We start from the raw sequence: 22,120 nt of genomic DNA on the forward strand, positions 1-22,120 counted from the left end.
ATAATATATATAACAAATATATATATTCATTATATATATTTTAAATACCCACATTTAATGTTGGCATCTATGCCTTTTTTTGAAAGGTGTCAAGCAGACTTGATCCTAAAGCTTATCCTGCAGTAACAGTGTTTTGCATTTATCTATGAAACAGATTTTTAACACACAAATACTGATACAGAACAAAACTCTAACTGCATCATAAATCAGAAGAGCAAAGCGTGTTATAAACCTGAACTGAACTAAGATGCACTTAATCTACCAAGTTTCGTAGCAGTGAACAGCTTTCAAAGGCAACTGACAGATAGGCGTTATGTTCATTGTTTTCAGTCTTTCTGACCAACATCCACTCACAGACACTTGGCAATTCATTGTAAAATGCAAATCTGATGCTAGCATCTACTTCTGTTTTACAATAACGAAGTAAAAGCAGCAGAAGCAAACCAGGATTTTTAGTCTGAATGTTATTTTCACTTTTCAAGCCTTTTCATTTCACAGCTTTTATACCTGATGCTCGCTATTTTAGCAGATCAGACACCACACCTACAAACAGCACAAACTGTGAGTGACCACTTTACCTTCTGAAAAATCAATCAGTCCCAGCAAATGAAGCAGCTTCAGAGATGCAAATATAATCACAACAATACCCACTGTTTGCAGTCCCTCCGACTCCCACTCAAGAGTCAACATTCTTCCAACAGGCAAATCATTCCAGTCTTCACACCAGTTTGCAATCAGAGGGAAATTAGAGGATTTTACCAAGAGTTTGCTTTGAAGAAAGTTGCAGTGGTGTAAAGCAGTGCTGTACTGAGCTGTGGCAATTCACCAGCCACTCTAGCTGAGACAAAATATTAGATAAAGCCCCGCATCTCACGCTTCTCTAAGCATTTGATTTCATCAGTAGCAAGTCCTCTTAGAAGGCTGAGGTGGACCACGAACCCCTGGGTATGACATTGTATCCGGTGAGCAGCGTTACTTCAGAGCTGCTGGAAGAACATCTGTGTCGGAGCTGGAGACTTGGCTGTGTCAGTGCCAAGAAGAAACGCTCCCTGGAAACTTGCACTAGGGAGCAGGCTGCTATCAGCACTCTGCACTCCAGCGCTTCCAGACCCAGGCTTTGCGATTCTCCCCCAGCTTCACAGCCCTTCACCAGCTTCTCTTAGCACAATTTTTGTTAAGTTTGACAAACAACAGTTTGCTAGAGACAGACATCTGTTTTCACGTGTGCTAAATGCTGCACGTCAGAAAACTAGTGCCCTCTGCATTAGAAAGAATAATGTTCAGAGAAACACTGTCCCTTCCTCTTCTTAAGCATCACCAGAATCTAATTAGAATCTTCAGTGGAAAGGAGAATGGAAATTAAAGAAATACACATCAGCACGATCGGTGCCTCCAGCTAGCAAAATATAGTGCTGTCAAGGAGACGTGCACTGCCCAAGCCCCCGTTCCGTAGCCAGGAAGAATGTATTATTGATTGATTGAGAAACAAAACAGTGCTTTTCTGTCTAAGGATGTGAACCTAGAAGTGCTGAACCCCAAACTCTGATACATATGAATGGGAATTAGGCGTTTTCCATAGCTCCTGGGAAGATCTCGCCCAGGCTATGCATCAGGGGAGAAACAAAAGAGGCTTATGATCCCAGCTGATTTATTGGATAGTCTGTATAAAACTAGTTGTCCTGTGTTTATTAATGTGATTACCAAGAGGATACCCCGTGTGAAGAATAGGCTCTGAAGAATATTTATGCAGCACACGCATAAATATTATAAGGTTAGGCCTAAATGCTTATTCTTGTGCCCACCCTAGTAATTTAACTAAATCCTGTCCGCTGGTATACAAGGCACTAGAATAAAGTGAAGAGAAGTCGCAGAAAAAATAATTTTAGACACCCTTATTATTAAAGAAACATGTGATCTAACACTAAAAACAATCTCATAAACGATACCCGATATTGACCACTCATCTTAGGTTGCTTAACTCTTTCTATTAGAAACAACTTTTACTAACTTACGAGAAGCTCAGAAACTTTTATTTTTATTCAGAAAGCCATTATAATTTTAAATCAGCATAAACCCAAATTGTAATGTTAACAATCTATTGTTTATCAACTACCAGGTAGAGAAAGAAAAATGTAATCTCCAACTTACTATCAGCTTTTTCTGTTTTTCTTTGAAGGCTGTCTGTGTTGAATTACAATAACTAATAGGAGTCACAGATTTTTCCGTATAAGTAGGACCCTAGAATCTGCACATTTTTGTTCGTTCGAAAAATCACGTGTGTACTTCAGTTCATTTTAGGTTACATCTAGGCAATATATAAGCAACAATATTCTTTGATTTTGCTCTTCTGGGTATTTAAAACTAGAATGTCATGAGTTCTGTATTATTTATATATGCCCTCAATCTGAATCTCAGTTCCTTTCCCTATTAACCTGTAGAGGTAAAACTGTGTCTAAGAGGAAAGCACAATAAAAATAAATCAAATCAAATACACTATCCCACATTTGCACCTTCCAAATGTGTCATTACCTTTGCCTTATATTGTAAAATAATTATTCAATATATTTAAATGTTAAGTTCTAGTCCTTTTAAAAGAAAATTAACATTTTGTTCCTCTTTTCAATTTCTAGTTATTCTGTATCATCCTCTCCTTTTAAGGCTCTGACATGTTCATCTTAACTCCTTCTCATCTCTAACTTCTATTTTCTCCTTGAGTCTATTCCTATTTATTTTTATCTTTTTCTCAAATTGTTGTTGTTCTTCTCAAATGATGAAGCATGGCCAGATGTCCATGATATTTCAAGGCTTAATATGATCCCAGGATGGGAACTTTGACCCATATTGTTTTACAGGCATTAATGAAACAATAATCCTAATATAATGCCAACAATCATACTACAACAGTGAAAGAGGACTTATTTATTGTTAATAAACAGTATCAGAGAAAAAAAATGGAGAAATCTGTCAGTCAACATTCTCCTTTTATGCAGTAGGTCCAGGCTACTTTGTGTTCTTGAGTTGCCCACTCTTGGGATCAGAGGCCCTTCTACTCCACCACTGAATATGCCAACCAACATACAGAAAGCCACCCAGCGAGAAGTGGTGTCAGCCATAACCAGTGTTTTGTTTTCTGCTTTCACACAAGAAGAGAGACCTGGATGTCTTCTAAAAAATGAAAGGGCCAGAGATTATGAATTTGACGAGTTTTAGGGGCCAATTCTATCTGTGCAGCAGATAAGTTACAGAAAAATTTTTAAAGAAAAAAAAATTAACCTGAGAACATCCAGTCAAATTAATGTAACAGATTACTGACTTCAAAGATTACCTTCTTAAAAATAGAAGTAGACTTTTCCTGTTGTTTCTCATGATAGTTCTCTAAGTTAGAGGAACCACATACAGACTTTGTGAATCTCCAAGTCTTAGCTCTGAAAAGTAAACCAGTAAGGATAAGAAACTATGTGAAAAGAAAAAGTAATTGATGTATGAAATGTTTCCTTTAATACACCATGCAACAGATTCAAACAGCAGTGTCACTTACAAAGGTGAATTCTTCTGGACGTGGTTCAATCAAAAAAATTCCATGCTTCAAAGCATTTGAAAATGAAATCAATCTTGAACAAGGAGATAATAAAATTCAGTTATATATAGAGCACCTCTTTGTATTCTGATCCCTTCCTAAATTCATAATCAAGTGTAATTTCTCTCGCTTTATATTTTGTTCAATTATTTCAAAATAAATATTTCTGTGACGCATACTATGGAGTGCCTGTATTGACACTACAAGCAAATTTTAAAAGCTGTTCAACGAAAAGGAACTTTTCATCAATGCCACCCCCAAGATACAAAAGAAAACACCATCTTTTACATGAAGCACTGAAACCAGGGGCCGACAGCTTGTAATATCCAAACATTGCTATGGCTCGTTGTCTTTCCCTAATTCCTGCTTTCATTTTCAAATTTATGATGCAGTCTGGTGGTGATTTAGTAATATGTTTAAGTTTGCATAAACTTTCTTGTGATTCTTCAATAGGTTGCGGGGGGGGGGGGGGGGGGGGAGGGAAGTGCTAGCATTGTTATGAAGCTATCCCATCTAAACAGTGCATCTTCCACTTGCTGTAAATTCCTCTCCACAAAGATTCGAAGCAGAACCTTTACTGTTTGCTGGAAACTCAGGCACTATCACCCTGTGGGTTTACTGAACCGTTAATTATGGGAAAGCATAACCATGTTAGTACTAAACTCCAATACAGAGCACTCCTGAATTAGCAATAAACATGCACACAAAAACACATCATTAGGCTGATTTGCCCCTCCACAAAGTAAGGGGAGTATATGCTGCAGCGTAAGGCTGCAGCGTGTGCAGATGCATGGCAAGTCATGGCGTTCCTCAAAGGATGGAGTGGAGTTGTTCATGGCCGTGGACCTGCTCCTCCCAATTCTTTCCTGCTGCTGATTAGTTGTGCAAGCATAAAAAGTATGTTTTTTCCTCTCCTAAGTAAATAGACAAGAGAAACCTGCGTTGGAGTGCTGTAGGAGATACATCTTATCTCTGGAAGCACAGATCTTAAGTGAGTTCTGAACTGGACAGAGTAGATCTGCCAAAATTAGTGGGGTCTACAAGAACAATCCCATTCTGGAGTCCTTACATTTGTCCACAAACAATCCCAAGTAATTACTGGCTACTCTAACCATTGTAAATAGAGTGATTTATGTATGGAATGCAATTAATATAAAAAAGACACCTTAAATATGACAGTGTATTACGTGCTAAGTAAATTTTAGATCTGATTGCTGTATGCTTGTAGAATACCTACAATTTCCCCCTACTTCTTGGAAGAAGAAAAAAATACTCAGAAATATTATTTATAAAGCTTAGATATGGGAAATTGAATTTTAGTAATTTCAAAGTTGACTAAAAGCAGAGATGATCTGCCATTTCAGAACAAACAATATTCCACCTAATTTAATGCATCACAAGAAGTAGCAAGTGCTTGAGAGTAACATGTAGGATGCTATTAATTGAACAATTAAGGAATAAACCATTCTGAAATCCTAAAAATAGCTAAATAATAATTCTATGATTAGTGTATTAGGGTATAAAATTTCCCTATAATTTTATATGATTACACAGTTCTTTCAAAATTATCTGGTATAATCACACTTTTTTTTATATACATTGGTAAACTAGTTTAATTCCAGTACACTTTTAGGTTTTTAACTATAACCTGTCACTGTAATTAGGACAGTAAAATGAAGTGTGTATTTTTCTTTTAATTGCTTTAGTTTTCATAAAGAATTTTTATTTTAATGTTTACAAGAAGTTTTCACTATAATTTATAAACTCTTCCTCTTTTCAATTTCTTTTGACTTTTGTACATGAGAGTAGAGAAATATGAATGCCTACCTGATCCCAAATACTTTGAAGTGTTTTATGTCTTTCCACTGTATTTCGTTTTTAACATCTGCTTGTAAACAGTATCAGTCTTCTCAGGCTTTTCTCAAAGAGAAATCTCTTCATACTTATAAAGATTTTCATTTCTCTTCTGTGCAGACATTCTGGATTTGCTGTTGTTTATTGTAGAATGGGGCTGATCAAAATTGAACAGTGTCAAGGCAAGGATGTATTATTATTAATTGACTTGAATCATACTGCTTTCCTAAGTGATGAAATCTGCCCAGTGTTGTAACTAATTTACAAGGGAAGGGGGGATCTTAATTGGCTAGCAGTAATAGTTCATTAGACTCTATTTGATATTTTCCCCCAATGTAGCTGAAAAGGGAAACAAAATTTGGAAGTATTAATTAGCTGCCCTTCTTTCTGTACTCTCTTTTTCCAGAGGGAAATGTCAGTCAGCCAGAAGAGAAAGAAATTGTCAAATAAACACAGAAAGGGCACCTATGTACAGGTCAGATGAACTGCTAAGCTTCAGCTTCTTGTTCATGCCAGATCTGAGCTTATTAGGAAAGTTATCTGGTGGATAATGACCTTAACCCTCCTATTAGTTAGCCAGTAAGAAATCAGCTCACAGGCAATAATCTACAGTTTTCTACACAGAAAAGTTTCTTAGATCTGCAGAAGTAAACTATGTCTACTAGAAAGCATCTAGTGAACCAGGACAAGCAATAAATTTATGCATATCCTTTCAAGAATTATTCTCAGGGTAAAACAATTCATATTTTTTTAATGCAACACCTCCTGCGTAGGCTGCTAGAGCTAATCATAGAACATCGTGTAATTTTCATAAAATGCTTAGAAAAATGAGACTAACTTGTGGAATCATTTTGTTCGTCTCGTCAGAGCTGCAGCTGCTGAAGTGCACAATATTGCACTAGCAGATTACTTATTCAACTGAAATTGCAGGGAAACTTTCACTAGAGCTAGGTAGAGTGTAATTACCCAAGATTAAATTTTTCAGGCTTCATATATCATCTTCAATATTTACACTAAGTGCCCTAGTTCTTTAATGACTGGAAGTGAATATAGGCTGAGAAAGAAAAAAAATCAACACCTGTACAGGCAAGATAAGATTCACTGGTTTGTAATCAAGGGAGAAAATATGACATCCAAGTAAATTACACTAAAATAATATTGCAGCTATAGTAGTATAAAGTTGATTTCCTCATTTTAGTAGTCTGGTTCTAAGCTATGGTATGGGCTTTTATCACTTTTTTTCCTCTTCATTTGCACCTTCTGACTCTCACTTGCTCCTAAAAAGCTTTTGTTTTTGCTTTGATCTAAATCAAAGGACTGCTGCCATTACTGATCTGAAAACAAGAGTCGAAAAGAATCCCGCAAGACAGCCATTACCAACTTCCCCAATGACATAACAGCTACAGGTGGTTTCATTTTTCTATAAAATTAATTGATATAGCATGTTATACAATTATGCTTAAAATAGCTAGTGTGCAAGTGGAATGTAAATTAAACAGCACGGCTATGGGAGTAACAGTAGCATTTTAATTTATTAAGCTTTAGAGCAAAGCATTACAGAGGGGCTATCTCTTTCCTAAACAAGGTTAAATTACATTTAGTAATAGTAAGTAATCAAATTCTGGTTTGTTTCACTGCAAAGCCCACTGGCTTTTTTGACAAACGAAATTATCTCTAAATTATGTGACTATGTCTTCAGCCTACAGACCTGTTTTTCTTTTTATATGAAATTGTACTTGATCAAGCAGGAATCGCCACTACCAAGTTTGTAAGCATAAATGTATGTCTACACAGGAGAAATGCAGTATAATGGAACTACCAGGGGCCAGTCAAACCCAACTACTTTATTAGCTATAATACAGCTGTGTTATCATAAAGCTCAGACTGGGTTAACCTAACCAGCAGAGAATCATCAGTAAAAGTAAACTTGCCCCAAAAAAGCTTGCTGTAGATTGGCTCTAAAATTAGATGATTGTTGTTTCTCTGGCCATTGAACTACTTGAATGGGAGTGCAAAGAGTATTTTTAAGAAAGCTCAAGCCCAAAGCGTGCCTCACCTGTACATCTTTAATTCCCACCCCTTCTTTTGAGGTATTATCTGAGTAAATCTTTGACCTACGCTTCCTTTGACTAACATTACACGTAAGAAGTGCTTTTCCTGCTTATAAAAAACAATTTTTTTCCTGCACGCCCTCCTCTTCTTCAGTCTTTTCACATTTGGAAAGAACACAGTAATAACGGTGTCTGACCTGCTGATTTTCTTCTTTCACTACTATTTTTGTAATTATACATTGAAGCAAGAGGACACCATTACCAACCATTTTATTTATACAAACAAGGAACTACCGAGAGGCCTACAGATCAAGCTCGTAGAAATGATGGGACAGAGTAGCAGCATTCACAGTTCCACATTCAGTCATTTTCTGTTAGCCGAATTATGAATACATCCACTTACGCTTGCCCATACATCTAGGAAGCTACGTTTTTATGGACTGTGCAGTTAGATGACCTCAGATGAGTTCCTAAAGAAAGGGACAGGTGTTTTCTGCTGTGATGAATGTGAAAACAAATGAAGCGTGTATGCTAGTAATAAAAGCTAACATTCTAGTAACCAACAGGAATATTCACCATCCCAACCTCCAAACCAACCATCTATCAATTTAAAATCCTCAACCTATTCTGTGCAACACCTCTATTTCAAAACTGGTGCGTCTGGCTCCCCATGGCCCAACAAATGGTTAGCAACTAAACTAAAGAAAAAAAATGTATTATTAAACATGATCAAAAGAACATCGCTACTGTGCAGCTCTTTTCTTGTGATGCATCTGTCTTTCTCCGATATAAAATAACCCATGTACAACAAATGTTCTATTTCTCTCCTTGGCTTTCAGAAAGGTGAAGCACTGTATTTTTCCATAGCAACAGGAAAGTATTATAACTGAAGTCTGAAGTGGCTGACATATTTCTCCATTTGATGTACTTGTTAAAAGATGAGCGTATCTGTCCTATAAAGATGAGCTACAATAAATTAATCCATATTACATGGCTGCAGCACATTCAAGAAACATAACTAAAAAACCCCTCTAATCACGATCTTGTCCCTTAGGCATATATAATAAGACTTGGACTATATATGACATATGCAGAGATTTGACTACAGATCTGCAACATGTGGTTACCATTCAGAATTATGCAATATTCAAAATGAGTCCATAGCATTTGATTATGTATTACTGTTTGATTTATTAACGGCTTCTGAAGCATGTCTTTTTTATTTTTTTTTCACTGACAAAAAAAAAAAAAGATGCCTCATTAGATAAGGCCACACCTGGGTTACTGTGCCCAGTTCCCAGCACATGGGAGACATGGACATATTGGACAGAGTCCAGAGAAGGGCCACAAAGGTGTCTAAGGGACTGGAGCGTCTCTCCAATGGAGAGAGGCTGAGAGAGCTGGGACTGTTCAGCCTGGAGAATAGAAGGCTCGGGGGGGTCTTATCAATATATAACAATACCTGAAAGGGAAGCAGCAAGGAAGACGGAGCCAGGCTCTTCTCAGTGGTGCCCAGTAACAGGACCAGAGGCCATGGACACAAACTGAAACACAGGAGGTTCCTTCTCACCATCAGGAAACACTGTTTCACTGTGAGGGTGACTGAACACTGGCACAGGTTGTCCATAGAGGCTGTGGAGTCTGCCTCCTTAGAGATATTCAAAAGCCAACTGGACACAGTGCTGGAGAACTGGCTCTAGGTGGCCCTGCTTGAGCAGGGCTGTTGGACCAGATGACCTCCAGAGGTCCCTCCCACCTCAACCATTCTGTGATTCTGTGATTTAAACCCCTTCCAATAACATTTCAGAACTACCTTCCCTGAGCAGAACCTATTTCAGGTGATCTAGTTTTTCATGTTATACAATTTGATTAATTTTTATGGACAATAATTTTACAGTTAAATCTAATTCCAAGTACACTTGAAAATAAACCTTTTAGGTCTCTTCTTGCTTCTGGACACTGAAGAATTTTTTTTTTTTTTCTCTTCAGTGTAGGGCCTGAAATTTATCCAGAGTGAATGGGTTTACTACTAAGAAATGGTAGAAGTAGCAACCAAGGGAACTGAACAAGGATACAGGGATATAAATGCATATAAGCCCCACACTGAAAGGAAAAGGAGCTTTTTTTTTTTTTTTTTTAATTCAGAGCTTTCACTCTATTGGGAATCTCAGAGGCTTCTAAAGCCTTCTAATTCCTCTATCAAAAGTGTAAGTTAGAGTACTAATAGTTCAGGAAATTTAAAGGTTTTGTGAGCTAGACTCCCATTCTTTCACAAAGAGACAGGAAAAAAAAAAGTTATGGGGAAGGGGTTGGAAGAAATAGCATAACTTGATGTTTCTCAGCTCTTAATGCAGTTTTTTTCTTGGCTTAGAGCCCTATCTCAATGCAGGAACCTACAGTGATATTTGAGGATCCATGCAACACAATGAAAAATTATCTGCTCCAGCAGTTTTGCTGTTCTAGCGCTCTGGAAAGCAGCAGCAGTATAAAACCAAACCCTGAAGGGAGCGATGAGCTTACAATATCTTGTTATCACTTAAGTAGGTAAAAGGGAAGTTACAGCTCTTCCCTGAGGAAGTATTATAATGTCCAGCTAACTGCAGCATCATGAGGTTCTTGTAGATGCTGAAATGAGGAAAGCAGCAAAATACAGAAGTGCACTATTCTTGAACCTCCAACAAAACTTTAAACACCACTTCTGGCTGTGTTATGCTACTGCAGGGATCAAATCTTTTCTTCTTTAGTAGCTTTGCAGGGTTTACTGCAGCTTCTATACTACCCACGCTTACAGCTTAGATAAGCAGCTATTCCATTATTCACAGCAGGTTTGTGAGTCATGAGAAGTTCATTTTCACATGCTTCTTGACATGCACATGGCCATACCCAAATTCCATAAATGAGACACCTGCATGTCTTCCTCCTGTTAAAACAACACGATTTGGAGCTGGCTGGATTTTTAAGCCATTTTCAGCCATTTTTAAGACCAAGAATATTTTTGCTGCCATTAATACTTCAAGGAATCATTTCCCCCCAATGATAATCTGTGCACCAAGTTATGAATTTTAATTTCTCTAATCTTCTCAGATGCAATTTCCCTAGCTTTCCAATCACGCTGCTCTTTCCTGAACTCACTCTAATTAGGCAAAACAGTTATATGGAAAAAAATTTAGTAACTAGTTTTTAGGTAGAGTTCAATTAGTCATGAGCAAGATTGTATGATAAGACAGCCAGCCATAGCCTTAGAATTTCATTAACATCCTCCTCATAAAAATAATATTAAATATTTAACAACATTTGGTCTTGTTTATTACTCAAAAGCAAATAAATTTCAGCACCCCTTTCCCCCCAACATTAGATGCCCATGTATGGCCTTAGTTTTCAGGAACTTGTATTTCAGTTGAGTACCAAGAGTGCGCCAAGACTTCAGCCCGTTCCCTCACTGCAACTGATGCTTGTTTTGGTAATGTTTATTTTCAAACTTATTCTTAGAGATCTTTCTTTGCTAATAGTGACAGTAACACACGCTGTCTTTCACTGAAGCAACTCTGTGGTACACTGGAGAAAAATTAGGCTGTTCCAAGGCTGCCTGAACAGGTCTGACAGTTTGTTGCTCTGTCCCCAGCATGTTGTCCCTTCTGCACTTGCTTTGGTGCTTGTCTGATACTGTGTGAGCTTTCACAGCTTGTTAAGTCAGACAAAAAATAATTTGACAAAAACAAAAAGACAAAAAAAAACAACAAAAAAAAGAAAGTGGAGCCTTTGTCCTCAAGATACTTTGCAGACAGTTCTCATTTCACTTTTGAGTACTGATCTCACGGTTGTAGTTCAAGACTAGCAATCCTGTGCAGGCTCAGGAGAAGGACAAAAGCCAGACTCTAATGGTGAAAGAACAGGCAAGCAAGGAAACAAATCCTGGGCAGGTTTTAACTGACATAGCCAGCACAAAGACATTGCAAGACAAAGTCAAAACTTGCTGTGATACCAGATGTATGTGAAGAAAAGCAGTAGCCAAGCAGCAACAGCGTTCCTTACTGTGTGGGATTCAACAAGATATACAGCCTGTATGCGTGCATGCAGTAGGGGAAAAACACAGTTTAGTCCAGCTTTGTATTTTTAATGTGTTTTAAGACTAATCCCGATTTACACTTCTTAACATAAGTATACAGGACATGTTTATAGAATTAGTGCCTCCGAAAGGTATTCCTTAAATTTGCTGATTTGGATCCTGGCTGTAGGAAGAAGTTAAGTTTATAGCATATGGTGGTTCAGCCAGCTGGTAAATTCTCTTGGTGAACTCAGGTCTAGTACATTTTTTCTTCCTAATGAATTACACTGTCTAGCATACCAAAAGATATACACACAATATCTGCTCTAAGTCACAAACTAACAGAATGCAGTGGCTGTCTCTCTCCTTCACTGCCAGAAGGTTGTTTTCTTTCACTTTTAATTGTTTGGGGAGGGAAAGGGAATGCAACTGCAGTAAAGGTTAAACAATACTTGCTGCCTTATTTGTTGAACTGAGGTTCCCATTTAGCAGAGTAAGGGAATTTCTCATCTCCAAAGCTTCTCAGTGGTATTAGTGAGTTAAGAACCATAAAGCTTTTTAGTATAGATGGAGAAAAAATGCAAAAATAGTTAAACGGTTTGAACAAATGCAATAATTTCTCCCCATCCCAAACCCCAGTACATACTAGATTACTCGGAAAGACATTCTCTGTGGATCACTAAATTTAAAAAAACATGTATCTATCAAGGTTTTTCTTAAAAATGTAATTTCTTAAAAAATAAAGAAGTCGAGATATTGTCTTTTTTCCAAGGTACTACTTACACAGGGTGTTTCTGAAGGAGATTAGGAATAAAAGGATAGGCTAACACAAAACTAAGGTGGTTTTATACTCTTCAGGAACACATATCAGCAAAAGGCAAGTTTAAAAAAAAGCAAGACACAAAAGTTAAGGAATAGTCCCAACAACCTCAGCCTCTCTGGAACCGTCAATCTCCAGTGAAAACAAAATGAATGTACTCCAGGCGTGGAGGAGTGGTGTTCAGCTCATTTTTGCATTTCCAAGCTTCCTGGTGGTTAAATCGGTATTCTGCAGACTATGCCCTGTGCTGACAAGCAGTAAGGGTGAGTAGAAGTTCTCAGACCGTATTTGACAGGAGGGGCAATTTTAGCCCACTTCTGGGAAGAAGAGGGTCGTGGACACCCTCAGAGTACCAGATCCAGACGCCAGACCCCAGCTGCAGCCCTATCCACGGTCTTAATGGTTGGTTCAATAATCTGTGCAATACAGCTTTCCTGAAGCAAAAGAAGAAAAAGCGGGTATCACCACTCACTACAGGGGATAATTGTCTAATGTTTTAGGGTTATCTGTAGCATTTTGAAAAGCATCAAGAGCTGTTTTGCAAAGAATAAAGAGAGATTCAAGCTAGACACATGGTCCAAGGCATAGCTGCACATTGCTCCATGAAGCAATTGGTGAGCAGTGACCCTAGTGGTTTGGTACAGTATACTCTTTTTAGTTCAAAAGTGACTCACACTTTGAGTGAGAGTTTAGCTTTCACCTTATTATTTTCATTTTGTGCCCTGAGCTATCAAATGACCAGCAGTAAAATAAATGTTGAAAATCATTTTTCATCCAGAATCATGACCTGATGTACAAAAGGACACAAACACAGCAGTAAGAGAACAATTAATACTAAGAAAAGTTTTTCAAGTTTATGAGTTGGTTTTTTTAAAGGAGACATTGTCTTAGGAATTTCTTGCTTCAAATTTGGAGGGTTTTTTTGTTGTTTATCCTTTTCTCACCCTGTACAATTCAAATAACATTTCTGTGCAAGTGTTTGAATTTTAACATGTAGAAAAGTCAATCTTTAAACAGACATTGCTCCTATACATAAATATGGCGTGAAATATACTTCAGAAAACTCAGACACTGCATATACCAACATATATCAATCCCTACCCTATATAGTCCACTGGTAAAGTTGGTGATTTCTGTTGGTGATTTCTGTTAAAAATATGAAAATATTGTATGTTCTAAGACTTACTTTGTTAAAACCAGCCTTTTGCCCTTGGGCAAAATTACTAATACCCTTAAATCATAACACTGTAATTAGAATTAGAAGTTTAAAGTTTGAAAACATCATCTTTAGGAAGATGAATGAGGGAAAGATTGTTTTTCTTAAGCAAAACCAAAATCTACACAACAAAAAGAAACATATGTTAACAGGCTGCTAAGTCTGTTAGACTCAAGACATCGAAAAAACGCAAACTATTAATGAATTGTAAATTTTTACTCCCTTTAGAAAGGAATGAACTAGATAACCTGTGCAGACCCTTTACATTTCTTTCTCTACTCCTGTACTTCAGCTAACCCCCTCTAGGATATTTATAAGCAATACTTTATTTCACTAGCTGAAGTACATATTAAAGATGTAGACTGACAGTAGGTAAATATATATCTGTCATCTAAAGCCTACTTTTAGGAGACTCAGGAAGAGCATGTACAAAAAAATGCATCCATCTATGCTAGCATACTTTTTAAAAACTTGTAAAATAAACTGATTGGATCACAATATCATAGCAAACAGACAAACATTTAGGAGACAAACCAGTTAGGAAAGCTAGAAAAAACATGTCTCAAGATGGACACTTAATAATTTGTGGAAGAAAACATCAGGTCCGTAATGTGGTATTTCTGATTCAAGGATGCATATGCCACAGTGCCTCCCCCACCCCAGGAGTTTAGCTGCCTGTGCTCAAAGCCAGCTCCCTGGGGAGCGAGAGCGGCTTGAGGGGCTGCGACTGGCCATGAAGCTGTTCAAGAAAGAGCTGGAAGAAATCACACTCTTTCGCTCAAGATCTGCATTTACATGGAGGCTGTCGCTCTAGCTCCCTTCCAAGGCTATGTTGCAGTCATGCCTGTAAGTAAAAAAAAAAAAAAAAACAAAAAAACCAAAACCAAAAAACATCATCTACATCAGCAAAGTTTGCACATGGACTACTGATCAATTTAATAGGAGAGTCAAGGAAAAGATTTTTCTATTTCACAATAACCTTTAATATACAAGTAAATATACCATGAATGTTTGAGAAGAGAAATCTAACCTATATTAACCAACAACTACACTTATAAGATGAACACAAAATACTTGTTGTGCATCACTGGCAATCTGTTTGTACACACTAACACACAGAAGTTAATACATTTTTCATTTTTGGAATGCTAGCCAATTGCAGAATAAATACCAAAGAAGATTTATATTGTTATTACACTGAAATATCTCAGGAACTTAGGTCCATAAAATATTATGCCACTTTCATCCATCTGCCGTCTTTTATCTGTTGTTTTCATTTTCCTTGAGAACTAAGAGCAGCCTTTCTCACACAGCTGTAGTCGTTCTAGCTGTGCCTCCAGCAGTCTATAAAAGAGTGACTATCTACATCTGTTAAATCTTTTTATTTTTCCCCCCAAGTTGCAAACCAATTTATAATGAATAGCAAGTACCAATCTGCTTCTAAATTTAATGGAAAAGATACCTTCATTGTACTTGCTGATCAGCTGCTTCTTCCTTCCACCACCACTGTATTTTTATCTGTTAGTAGCTCATGATCCCCCAATTAAAGCCTTTTTCTGCTAACAGATAAAAACACTTCGATTTCCAATTCTGTACATTTGTGGACACATCAGACTCACCAGATACCACTGCTGACACATCAGCAGTTCTGCTTGTGCTTTGTTTAATTCTGTGGTTCACTTCTGCTGCTTATCAAAGACAAACTGGTTATGCTTTACAAGACTGGACTGAAGGAAAGGAAAAGAAAACAGAAGTGAGGCAGAAAACCAGATTCAAGTAGTTTAGCTGTAAAAATCTCTGGAGGATTAGCTCAAACCAAGGAAGACTATGCAACTTTATTATATTTGGTGATCCTACCTTTATTTTTAAAAAGGTTGGTGGTGCTTACCCTTCTGGAATTACTAGGTATTAGTGAAGTACACCCGTCCCTTTCAATAGTCACTGCTCCTTTGTCAGTAGCTGCAGCAATGAACAGTTGATTAAAATCTTAAAGTAAAAGAACAAAATTAAAATACAAAGTCCTTGCTTCTAAGTTACCAGAGTTAATAAGTTTCTGCTCCAGACAACAAGCCCATCAAGCTCCCACATCAAATACTTAATCAGTCTAATTAAACTCCAGGTATACATATGTGACTATATATACAGCCAACAATGAGTCAGCAATGTTTACTAGCAGTGCAGATGTAGGGGCAAAGAAGCCCTTGGTGAAATTCAGGATCCACCTTTATAAGGAGAGTTATCTCCATCCCCCACATCCCTCCCCCAGTAATGTGCTACCATTTTTCTTCTGAATAAACTCTGACTCCAGAATGTACCATTTGCCAGTGAGGACAAGTATTGACCCTCCTATAACATCAACTCTGTTTTTTTCTTAAGGTGTTTTTGCAACAAAGAAGAATCAATCTGCCTAAAAAGACAGACAAAAACCTGTTGGTTTCTCAGCCATATTTTATCTGTCACTGCTTTGGTTGTGTCCATAGCTCTGTACAGAGGAGACAGCAGTACAGAGCCCGAAAATCTTACTTCAAATGGAAACATTCCTATATGAAATAGAAGAAAGTAAGGTTTTCTCTTTGCTTGGAAGCTGGAAAGTCTCTAATGAAGTTACAAAATTCTAAGAAGCTTTATCTTAGTCTAGTTTATTCCAAATTAATAAAGCAAAGTAAACGAAACTAAAGTGTGGTTTTACATGTTATTCTGTACATGTTAATCTCTACTAAGGTAGCTGCAGTGCAGTTGTGTCATAATATTATGCCATTTCCATTTTGTATATACTGCTAGATAAGTACTGCAACTGCAAATTAGTTTTGATCAGTACCACCACCTGCTAATAATAAGGAAAGCTACTTTTATATGTATCAAGCTGTTGTGCTGAATACTAGTGCTGAGAATGGTATTTCTGCTAATAATCACTCAGATAACTGATAGGAAAAAGAACCGCTATTTTTTTCTCTTTTATTCTTGCACACAGAATATCATAATGAGGTTATATCCAACAGATCCTTTAAGGCTATGCTGTTTCAAGCATTAAATACAAATTAGGAAATACTAGCTTCAGGTTTGCAGTTGTATTGCTAATACACAGTGAGAGTGAACCAGGCAGTTAGTAATAGATGACTGAAGACAGGTAGTCAGAAAATGCAAAAAATAAGAGAGAAAAGAAAAAATGTGCTCATAGGAAGGAAAAGGGAAAATACAGCAGCAGTAGGAGTGATTATCTGGCTTCTGGCATGATTTGGGCATTGCAAACTTTTGTTTAAATAGCATAAATAGAATATGAAAGTTAAGTATTTCTCATTCCATATAACAATTGAAGTATACCCACTCAATAAAGGCAATAAGCAGTGTTATATGAATGAGCCAAGAGCAATGCACAGTTGAGGAAGATAGCATCAACAGATAGAACATTCACACAAGAGAAAATGTTTGTAGCACTCCTGAATGTAAAGAATGGCACCAAGTGATATCTGGGGTCAAAGTCATTCATATTGGAATAACTGAAATCCAGGCTCATGTTCCAGTTACTATTCATAAAAATGAGCAAGTCCAATAGTGCTATAGCCCTGTCAAGTATTTTGAAATAGGTACTTTCTCGTAATCTATTCAACCTATTCTCTCAAAGGTTGTTTTTCTCTGTTTTCCAAATGAATATGAAATATAAACCAAAATATATTAAGAAAACATATGAAGAAATATATATATTAAAAAAAATCTCTTTTGGTGATACATTACACTTTCTACTTACAATTTTTGAATCTTTGTAGATTTAAAATACAAAAGTAACAGATTTCTATTGATGCTAAAAGGGGCATCTATCCATAAGATTTTAATGTCTTTGTTAAGATTTTTAAAAGTAGCACAAATTAGACTGTTATTCTAGATCAAGAACACTAACAGGTACCATGACTCAGTCTCATGCACTGAAACTCACTTATGCTAACTCTGCCTTGAAGTAAATGCTGAAATATAATTTATTAGAAGGTACTGACAATAAATCAGGTAGGTGGAGCATACTGATGCTTACTTCTTTCCAGTGATTTCCGCAATTCAGAGTGCTAAATTGTATCAGCTAAAATAAGCAAATTCACAGTTACTTCAAAAAGTTTAAAAAAAAAAAAAAAAGTGACAGAAGTTGTGTGTCAGAAGTTCCTCTACTTCTCATGCTAGGAAATACGTCTTTGGGTGGTTAGTTTGTTTTAGGATTTTCATTTTTTTAGATATTATGTGACCAAATGACCATGGACTTCAGTACTTCTGACAGTCCATTGTGTGGTATTGCTGTCTTAATAGTAGAACTGCAAAAGCAAGTTATACCAATGCTAATTAATATGCACTCTACATAATCCTTGTCCCCACTGATTTACTATTATACTTGATAAATGGAATTACTGAGTATTTTAACACTACAAGAACCTAAAGATTCACATACTGGTTTTAGATTAGAGTATTTAATATTCACCATTCTATTAAAATAATGAGACTAACTCTGCTTCGGGACATCATCTTTAGCCAGGATAGCACTGAAGCACCAAGTCCTCAAGATGTACTGAGGGCAGTGAAACTTGAACACATACATAAAGTTACCAGAAGGAATTACATTTCTGTATTCATTGCTTGCATAAGCAATGTGTGGCACTGATGTTACAGAAGGAAGCAGAATTAAAGGGCATTGCTAAATGTTTTGGATAAGAGTTTCATTCCTCTGAAGTTCAAGAGCAGGTTTACTTGATTCAGAAAGAAAATTAACAACAAACCTCACCAGCTGTGACATTAACTTGGTAGATATTTTCTGCATGTTTTAAGAATTGTATTGAAAGTTTTAAAGAGAAAACAAAAGTGAAAGAAAAGCCACATCCATTGGTGTAAATGACATGACAGACAGGAGCAGAACCTGACCTGAGCTACACCCATTAGGAGATACTGCTAATGAAAAGAAAGAAGCTGCACACCCTGATAGGAATTCTGTTATTTACAAATACTATTTTATTTAGATATATTGACAATACTAATTTCACATCAATATTGAAAAAAAGAATAGTTGAAGAATACTCCTACATTGACAGGTTGTAATGGCGTGAATGTGGTACAAAATAAAAATGATACAGCCTCCTTGTACACAGGATAATTCCTTATTTTATGAATTTTATGCTGCTATGAGCATTCCAAGATAGAGGATGTAAAGCATGGAAAGATGTACCTCTTCTCTTCTGTTACAGATCACCCTTGTAACGGAGATTGGTGTTTAGAATCCCAAATGGATGGACTACTTCTGAGAAGTCCTAAATCAGACATTTATTCAGATGCGTCTTTGTACCTATTAGAGAGCTGAGAAAACTCCCTTCTACTTGCATATTGATAGGTCTGCTGTATTTCAGAAATAAGTGGAGGGGAGCGTGGAAAACATAGGCAGAATGAAATAGTTTTCTCTGTATGCTCTCTTGGACAAAGGGGAGTCCCAGACAGAGATTTCATGGTTTCCTTGACATCTATCTGTCCCCATAGACCCCAGTTCCCCCTTCTCCCCCTGCCCACAACCACCCCTCACCTGCCGCCACCCCAAATGCCCAGCCATTTGGGAGATGATATTGCTCTTCTCCTCCTTGAAGTTTTTCACTTTTCCCAGGTCATTCACTGTTCCACTGGGAATGGGAATTGCTTTTCTCCCTCAACAGGAGCAGTGGGAAATGAGGGGGGTCTGGACGTGGGCACTTTCACCCCTCCATCAGTTGCTTTTTTGGTGAGACACTGATTTCTTACTGGCCCCCCCAGTAGGAAAAAAAAATGCTTAAGTTTACCAAGCTATTTCTGATTGCATTACTTGTTACTATTGATACAATCTCTGCCTTTTACGCTGATTCAAGTAAATTTAGATTCAACTTTATACTAATGAAAGGCTCCTGACTTCCAACCAACAGCATTCTTGCAGAGGTCTGGGCACAGCTGCTGATATACACAAAAGCACATTCAAGAGACAATTGTCTAATCAGCTGGAATTTTGAGTCATTAAGATTCAATCTCCAAGCACATTTAGCGTGCATCCTGGCATGTTTTATTAGGCTATTATTTCTTTTCTCTAATACAGTTATTTAAGCACAGAATCCAGCATGATCAATATAGCGAGAAAGATAACTTGTTGTAATGGTTTTGGGGCTTTTTTTTCCCACACCTTCCGTGCATTCCAACAAGCAGATTGCCAAACTGCCTTAAATTTCATGAGACATTTAATTGAACAAATGCAGAACAGAAACTTGATCACAGTGTTGTGGAGAAAAATCCTGCCCTGACCACCCACTGTACAAATACTGGACTAACTTGGAACTGTGCAAAGTTTCAAATATTCTTTTCCATTTCTCTAGGTTCTTACTACTACTACAATTACAGTGCACATTCAAACATTATTAATTCACATACATTAGAGTGCAGCAACCCCAGCTGTTTTAGCAGCAGCATCTCCTTACATACACAATTGCAGGCTTTCCTGCTGCTGCATTATATTGATGATTTTCATAAACAATAATACACTTTTGAATAGCTTGCTTTCACTGTCTTATGCAGTAGAAAAAGCAGTTTAAGAAAGATCAATAAATATATTTTTAATAATGTATTAGTTCTATATATTCCCATTGCATCTTCTATATCAAAAACAATTACCAATGAATGAAACATCCCTGAGAATAGGCAATACATTTTATCAAGAGAAAAATCACAGGGATTAATAAATTATGTCTGAAAACTTTTTGCAGCTGTTCAGCTGCATTTTATCATTAAATTCCTTTGTTACAAGAGAGTTGATTGGTATCTCACAGTAAGCTGACATGTACACATTCATAAATCTTTTCTATTCCCATCTCAGACACATCCTGCCTATGTGGATCATGCTTGTTGTGCTAAGTTTCATGCTGGGTAATAGAGGCAGAGAAGCAGGATCACTGTTAGCGGAGCTGTTTGAAAGCAGATATGGCATGTTTGACACACTGTTCTTTAGAACAATCAAAGTTTTCAAACACGGCTTTTTTGCTCAAAGGCTGTTCCAGTGTTATCATCATGAACACCTCATTTAGAGCCTCATGACTCATCTGCTCAACTTCCTCAAAACTGAAGAGGGCACTAAGATACGTTTAGGATGATAAAAATTTCATTAAATGAGAGAAGATAGAAAAGAACAAAAAGTTATTTTAACTTGAAGTGTAAAAAGTGTGAGCAATCCAGCTCTGAGAGAATTTGTTTCCTTATTTCATTTTTCTGAATATCTCAAAGAAAATCTTCAAAGTGGATGAATTCCTGGCCACAGAGACATCAATGATAGCTTTGCAATTGTTTCAACTAAATTTGTGTTTTCACCTGCTGCAGTTAAAGATTGTGCCCATCAACACATACCTTAAAAACAAACAAAAAAATATTTTTTATTGCATGCTTACACGGGCTGTGTGAATTAGCTTTTGATTGTTAATGGAAGTTTGGTGTCTAATTCATTTAAATACTATGAATTTGTAATCCAATTTATATCTCCAGATATGGACAAACCTGAAATAAGTGATAATCATAGTACCATCTAAATTAATACCTTCCAACAGGGTATTAATGATTTAAATGAAAATGAAGTACATCAGCTGTGTCTTGAATGATCTTTTAGCTGTTATAGTGTGGATCACCTGTTAATATTCTATTTAAAGAATACAAATTGTACTATTAATAATCAACTACCTTATTTATTAGTCCTATTTCCTAACTAAACTTTATTTTCACCCTGCAGTTTTGCTGTGCATGCTGTGGTATGCATCTTAAATTCAGATTTTCATGTTAGATAAGAATAGTTTCCTCCTGGTATATTGCATAATTTATATGCTTTGTAAAAACAGTTATAAACAGAAATTATCTGACTGACCAGAGAACATCTAACATAGATGTGATGATATCTTAGTAGCAAGAAATACAAGATTTACAAAACACAGAGAAAATTGGTAGAGAGGCCTGTCAACTTTGTAAAGAAGCGGAAACTATCTTTTTCCCCACTGGAACAAGAGAAAAACGTGTGCACATATCTCTTTTCGGGGCTATTATTTGGTTCAGTAATCAATTCAATTACAATGTTTTCTGATAGCGCATCTTTGGTTAAGATTACATAGGAGTTATGATCAGTGTGTAGTCATTTGAAACAGTAATGAATTCTTTTTCAAAGAAAACATTTCTGAAATGCTGTCAAGATTCTCTTGCAATCCAGTAGCACTCTCTCAATGTTATCTTAGATGAGATGCATTTAATTTCATGCCAGCATTTTGCTGATGGATGGTTGGAAAAGAAAACTTGCTGTTGGAGAAGGCTACAGGCAGAGTGCCATACCTTGCAAACAGTGCTTTGTTACACATGTTGGTGTGGTGGGAACTGTCCAAAAGTTCCATGGAGGAAAAAGCAGTATCCAAAAAGATTATATGGTTTACTCCAGCTTTGATAAGGGGAAAAAAAAAAAAAAAAAAAAAAGAAAAAAGAAAAAAATGTTGTGGTCAGTGATACCAAAAGTTGCAGATAAATCTGAATGGATTAGTACATTTGAGTTTTA

General features: G+C 36.7%; 1 protein-coding gene across 12 annotated transcripts in view; it reads right to left on the minus strand.

The window, feature by feature from the left end:
• Nucleotides 1–22,120, minus strand: part of KCNIP4 (potassium voltage-gated channel interacting protein 4) — a 470,545-nt gene that overhangs the window by 116,951 nt on the left and 331,474 nt on the right. Inside the window, exon 1 of one of the 12 annotated variants that reach the window (XM_076336029.1) lies at nt 15,421–15,441. The exons of 10 other annotated variants lie outside the window; for them this stretch is intronic. The gene's annotated coding sequence lies outside the window, so the exon portion shown is untranslated. Of the gene's footprint in view, nt 1–759; nt 798–15,420; nt 15,442–22,120 lie in introns of those variants that run through there. One more of the 12 variants, XM_076336030.1, reaches the window with a different exon arrangement.

This window comes from Aptenodytes patagonicus, chromosome 4 (genome assembly GCF_965638725.1).
Source record: "Aptenodytes patagonicus chromosome 4, bAptPat1.pri.cur, whole genome shotgun sequence".
NCBI classification, from domain to species: domain Eukaryota; kingdom Metazoa; phylum Chordata; class Aves; order Sphenisciformes; family Spheniscidae; genus Aptenodytes; species Aptenodytes patagonicus.